The following is a 7,191-nucleotide window of genomic DNA, read 5'->3' on the forward strand; positions in this document are numbered from 1 at the left end:
GGCGTACATAATTGTACATACATAGTTCATTGTAAATAGTTATGAAGTGAAGATATGTCACTTCATGTACAACGTTCTGGAAAATGTACCTATGTCATAAAGAAATAGTGAAATAAATCAGGAGAGCTGAGAGTTCTGCACCTCTGTAGAAACTATGTTGAGTAAATTCAACATATATTTTATTATTATTAGGCTTAAATATATATTGTTATTTTTATTTATGAATAACTTATCTTCTCACATTATGTATTCTTTCTATTATGTTAAAAATTGGTTATACCATGTGAAATTGCCACGGATAACAAGCTTAGTTGTTCATACATTACTTTCTTGTTGTACGCATTTTTGGGGTGGGGGCGGTAAAATTGCACGGGGCGGCAAAATTCCTAGGGCCGGGGCTGTCTGCAGTTATCAGGGAGGCATCAAGTATCTGAGCGCTCGGCGAGCAACGCGATCGTTCAGCTGCTTGATGGCCAAATAAGCGTTGCTCGGCGAGCGCTGCTCACTTGATCGTTGATATTGTTTTGTGTTTCCATCTATTGAGAGGGCGGCAAATGAAGAGCTATTTGTGATTAACGGCTTGATATGGCGTAATTACAGAGGAATTTCAAGTAATTTAACTTAACAGAAAGTAATATAATTTTCCACTATTTTGTAATTTTATTAAAATGAAAGTGTTGTTTATTCCAGACATACACCGTAGTTTTTGCAAAGTTGTGCAAGTGTGTGAAAACGAAAATTTAAATTTCGAATAACGTTTGGTGAATAATGTTTGGTTTTGTTCTCATTCACCAGCACCCATCCTTGATTTAGAAGCAATATTAGTTTTGCAACGCGCAATTACAGATGATGGCCCTGATGTTTTGATAAATAAGTACACACCGTCAAGTAAATGATCCGTCTGCTCAGCGAGCCATCGCTCAGATACTCGACGCGTCCCAGCCGTTTCCAGCAGCGCGCACTGCTTTGCTCCGCCTACTCCCTTCTCCGCAGTTATGCGCGGCCTTGCTTCACAGATTTTCGAGACAGAGTGTACCAGAGCTCGAACTCGGGACCTACAATCGTACTAAGAGAAAGACCGCGATCAACTCGCGAAATGAAGTGGACAGTCATTTGTGCACTCCTCTCGCAGTTACAGCAGATAAATATGTTCCCCTTCGCTTGTGTCGGAGTGACCCCGTGTTGCCATATCTATAAAGCCCCTTCTCAAAAAATTCAAAAACACTAAATATTACGTCCTTACTTTTACTGAGTACGGTTTTCCCCTTCTTGATGATACACAAACACTGGATTAAGGTGACGGTGATGTGCTGATAAAAGCCGCGCATTTTGGCAACGCAGCGGCGGGATGGCATGGAAAACAGCTGATTGCATCATCCAGGTTACCCTCTCTCGTTTAGGGTTGAAAATTTGGTAACGGAGGTAGAGCGTAAGAAAAACAATGACTAGGGGACCTTGATTTTTAAATTATTTTTTTTTCAAATTCGGTGTTTCTTTTTTTTAACTTTTACGTGTTTTCCCCCAAAATTTGCGTTTATATTTTAACACATTTTCCTGTAAAATACATCTAAAATTATACCTTCATTGTGCTTCTAAACTAATATTTTAAATTGTAGGTCACATGGCCTACGCTGGTTCGTGGCATTTTTATACATTGGAACCGTCATTTGAGGAATTTATATTCCATTATTTCTCACGCGACAAATCCCGATGTTACGGCTCCCGTGTAACGGTAGAAGCGCATTCGATCCCCGCCAAAATCGCACCATTTCCCTCGGGACCGCTCGCGAGACAAAATCCCGATGATACGACTTCCTTGAAACGGTAGATGCGCATTCGATCCACGCCAAAATCGCACCAATTCGCTCGGGAACGCTCGCGAGACAAAATCCCAAAGTTACGGTCTCCGTGTAACGGTAGATGCGCACTCGATCCCCACCAAAATAGCACCATTTCGTTCGGAAAAGCTCGCGAGACAAAATCCCGATGTAACGGCTCCCGTGTAACGGTAGATGCGCACTCGATCCTCGCCAAAATCGCACCATTCTGCTCGGGAACGCTCGCGAGACAAAATCCCGATGATACGACTTCCTTGAAACGGTAGATGCGCATTCGATCCACGCCAAAATCGAACCAATTCGCTCGGGAACGCTCGCGAGACAAAATCCCAAAGTTACGGTCTCCGTGTAACGGTAGATGCGCACTCGATCCCCACCAAAATAGAACCATTTCGTTCGGAATAGCTCGCGAGACAAAATCCCGATGTAACGGCTAACGTGTAACGGTAGATGCGCACTCGATCCCCACCAAAATCGCACCATTACGCTCGGGAACGTTCGCGAGACTAAATCCCGATGGTACAGCTCCTGTGTAACGGTAGATGCGCACTCGATCTCCGCCAAAATAGCACTATTTCGCCCGGGAACTCTCGCGAGACAAAATCCCGATGTTACGGCTTCCGTGTAACGGTAGATGAGCACTTGATCCCCGCCAAAATAGCACAATTTCACTCGGGAACGCTCGCGAGACATAATCGTGACGTTACGGCTTCCGTGTAACGGTAGGTGCACATTAGATCCCCGCCAAAATCGCACCATTCCGGTCGAGAACGCTCGCGAGACAAAATCCCGATGTTACGGTTTTCGTGTAACGGTAGATGCGCAGTTGTTCCTCGCCAAAATCGCACCATTTCGCTCGGGAACGCTCGCGAGACAAACTCCCGATGTTACGGCTTCCGTGTAACGGTAGATGCGCACTCGATCCCTGCCAAAATCGCACCATTTCGCTCGGGAAATCTCGCGAGACAAAATCCGAATGTTACGGCGTCCGTGTGACGGTAGATGCGCACTCAATCCCCGCCAAAATCGAAACCAATTCGGTCGGGAACACTCGCGAGACAAAATCCCGATGTTACGGCTCCCATGTAACGGTAGGTGCGCACTCGATGTCCCGCTCGAATCCCACCACTTTTCTCCGTGATGAAAAACGTTTCATAGGAGGTGAAAAATCCTTGGAAACTTCCATTTACACACGATTTCGTGTAGCTGACTGAATCATTTCATGTATAACACACCCCACAGTTTTTGGAGGGATAAAATTTTGGAAAACTTGCACGTTATACATGCGTAAAAATGGTATATTCTATTTTTTCAACCCTCAGCCACAAGAATGGTGTTGAAATTGGCGAAGAGGTCACAATTGGCATTTTATGCCAAACTCCAGTTATTTCGCTATTTCGAATGGGTGAAAAATGTGTTCAGAATATGTCACTGCACATTCAAAAACACTTTTTTTTGGTAACAATTAAAATCTTTCGGTGTTATTTGGTTTGTGAAAAATCAAGGTCCCACTAACTACTGACTCGTGCCCCTTTAGCATATGCACCACGATTAATCGTGAGGTGTAATAAACGCAATTTAAATTACAAACATGTTTTTTTTTTTTTGTGGTATTCGTTTCACTATTGATTGGCATTCCTACTACATATTCAGGTCAACTTTGCATATCTAATCCGATGCAGCATGGCTCATAACATTTGAAATTAAACATCATGTTTCCCTTATTGACGAGGCGAATTCAATATGTAGAAACACGCGCTTAGCGACAGTCCAGTGTTTTCTTCTTTTTTTTATTGAGAAGGGAGCGAAGTTTGCCAAATCGAAAAATGATTGACAGCGTACTGCATTGCTTTCTTTTCAAGCATCAAGTTTACCTAAGTTTTGACATAGCTCTCTTAAGAGAGGCCTCATTGTCGCGTCCCACCGTCTTGACAGAAGGCAGTGGTTCGTTCGCTTTGTCGCCTTTTCGTAGGAAACAAGAAAGGCGACGCGACGGAGAGAAGGGTAGGGAATCAAGGTACTCAAGAGAAATCTTTACCCCCCAAAATTGTTGTTTTCGCGCAACCTTCCGCGGAGCAGATGATGTCAGAATGTACATAGGGATACTCGTATTACAGTCAGGATTCCCGGCCAGACGACAATGAGAATTTTCATCTTTTGTTGGCCGGACCTGACTCTAGAAGGTTTCCTTCTCGTATACGGCCCCCTCTCTGCCGTAAGCCTTCTCCGGCAACCGTACAAGGGACTTCTTTCCAGTCTCGCTCATCCAAAGGACAGTCAATGCAAAAAGGAAGGGGGGGACGTTCACTCGGAGTTCGGAAACTGCTAGTCTACATATGTGTCTCCCGGCGCTTGCATCTTTGACAATGAAACGAGGAGCGAAGGGGAGGAAAACCGGCTACCCCCTCTTCTCTCGTCTCCTTCGTCCTATATTGCACCTTTTGGGTCTGGCGGATCTAAAACTCTTCCTTCGTTCGAGCTGTAAGGGAACCTACGTACGTGCAGGTACAGCAGCTTCACCTCGCTTGCCCTTCTCAACAATAAGAATTCGCACACCCGAAAATGGCATGGGGAAGATTTAAAAGGGCTCGATCTTCAAGTTGTGTTGGAAGACGGGGGAAAGAGGAGCAGTCCAGATTTTTATAGGCTTCGTTTGTGAGGATCTCCATCTTGCGTACTGCATTTAAATACCCCCCCCTTTTTTTCTCCTTCGTGTTACTCGGCAAGATCTCAGCATCTGCTTTACGCACCCATTTCTGATTGCAGTTCTTTGTCTTTACAGAACCGTGTGCAGGGCCGGTCTTGAATGGATGCGGGGCCTGGGACATACAATATAAGGGGGGCTTATAACTAAAAGCTTTCAGATGTCTGGAATTACAAATGCTTACAGATCACAATATAAAAATTATAATTAATAAACAATTATATGCCGACCACCTTGGCGGAGTGGTTAGCACAGGGGTCCCGGATTAGAATCCTGGACTGGGTTTGGGTGTTCTTTTGTGAGTGTCCCTTCATCAATTTCATCAAGTCATCACCCATCTCATCGCTATTAGTCAAAAGTGGGCGAAAAGCGAAGTAAAATAAACCAAATCCATCAATCAATTATAGCTATATTGCATACCGTGGTGGTCTAATCGGTAGGTTGTCTGACTGCCACACTGGGAGATCCGGATTCGATTCCCGGGATGAGTGATCTAAGGTCGGAATTTTTCCGGCCTTGTTCCCGCATAAGCGGCTCTGGGGCCCACCCAATGAGTACTTGGGAGCAACCCTGGGGGTAAAGGCGGCCGGATCGTGGTGCTGATCACATCACCTCTAAACTGGTCGTGATCAAGAATGTGTGGTGCCCTACCCCCACATCCGATATGTGCCTTCATGGCACAGTGCACGGGAAACTTTATCTTACCTTACCTTATATTATTACCTAATGGCAATAAGCACAACGTTTTGAATGCACAAAAAAAGCCCTTCAAACCAGGAATTATGGGAGGCTAATAAAAATTCCTTGCTAGCCGCGAGGGTCCATTCGGTAAGGTGTCTGACTGTCATGCGCGGGACACGGATTCGATTCCCGGAATGGGGTATCTGAAGTAGGAATTCCTCGAGCACTGCTCCTGCATTGAACGGCTCTGGGCTTTAGCCAGCCTCTAATAAATGGGTACCTGGGGGCAACTCTGGTGGTCAAAAGCAACCGGAGCGTGGTGCTGATCACAGCACTTCCACAGATGACCGACACTGTGAACGTGTGACCACTCCCTCACATCCCTTCACGGCATGTTCCAACATGCAACATTTGGATTTTAATAAAGTTCCAACTCCACGGCGCAACAGCAGGGTCATGTCCTGCGATAGCGGCTCTTTAATTGGATGACGCGTGGTCAGCGCGTAGAGTCCCATCGCCGCTGTTTTTTGGCTTTCGAGACCGGAGCTCCATACTTCTTTTCAAATAGCTCTCCAATTGTCCTCACGACGCTCAGGGCATCTACCAAAATAACAAATCCATTTTTTTCTTCTTTTTCTTGCCCTTTCTTTCCTTTCCCCCCTTTTTTCTTAGAATTATTTAATCGGCCCCTTCTTAGGTATAATTACAAATTAAGAAACATTGATATTCTTATTCAATGAAAAACCCTTACCACAAGTCTAGTTAAGATGAAAACTAAAGATTTGTCGATAACTTTTGCAAGAGTGTCTAATGCCTGAATCACATGAGGTTGGATTTCCTGCTGGATTTTCCAGTTGGGCTTGGACTATTTGTGTGGCACTGGCTCACCTGCTAGTTCTCGCCTCACACGATACTTGTTTTACCGTACTTGTCATTATACTTTTGTTCCCATAAGGCATTGGGGACAGTACACAAGCTAAAAAGATGGACGAGCGATTTGAGGAATGTTGTAGAATAGCTACTGCCGTTATTAAAAACTAAAATTAAAAGAAAGGATGGGTTAGAAATTGCCCCGAAAGAAAATATGCAAATCAAGGTGTACTGAACAAGCTTTTTAATGAACTTGGGTATTGAGATTCGCAGGATTCATTCATAAATTATATATTGTTCAACAAAATATGTCAAACATTTAATGCACTGGTAATAAATAATAAGGATCTTCATTATCGGCTAATCACATTTGTCGTGTACAAATCTCACCGCTTTGAATAAATTCATAAATATGAACCAACCCGAATGCACATAATCTAATCGGAAACCACACCAAAATAACTTCCCCTTGCCAAACTCACAGCTTAGCTTCACATGTCCAAACTTTCGCTCTGATTGGCTGTTACCGCAGCATCTAGCAGAGAAACCAGTTGCAATAAGAACACTGTCTAGACAACAAAATCAGTCAAGCAGCCAGCCTGGCAGACATAATTTCCAGTGAGGTATTGATTTGCATTATTTTACTTCCCTTTTGTGCCACTTTTGGCTAATTTGTGAAGATGGGGATGAGTGATGAAATTGATGAGTGGAAACTCACAAACATCCATGCCCAGGCCGGGATTCGAATCCGGGACCCCTGGCGTCGTAGTGCGATGCGCTAACCACTCCGCCAAGGGAGTCGGCCAATCCTACTGGAATTCCAGTTCCGTGTAATTCGGCCCTTAGCATGACTCGATGCTTGTCTGCATGAATAGGATGAATTCGATTTTCTTCCCTGTCGTTTCCGAGTTTCACATACCAACTTATCCCCAAACTGTTTAAAGCCATTTGCTTCAACTTATCTCCAAATATCTTGATGCAATTCCAAACAGGCTGATTGAAAGCTCATCGTGATAACGTTCAGTTTCAACATATTTCTACTTCCACGACAAATCTTGTTTCTGTTTCACGCACGACTGGTAGTGGAATTTCATTCCG

This window comes from Lepisma saccharinum, chromosome 17, assembly GCF_977018435.1.
Source record: "Lepisma saccharinum chromosome 17, izLepSacc3.1, whole genome shotgun sequence".
Taxonomy (NCBI): Eukaryota; Metazoa; Arthropoda; class Insecta; order Zygentoma; family Lepismatidae; genus Lepisma; species Lepisma saccharinum.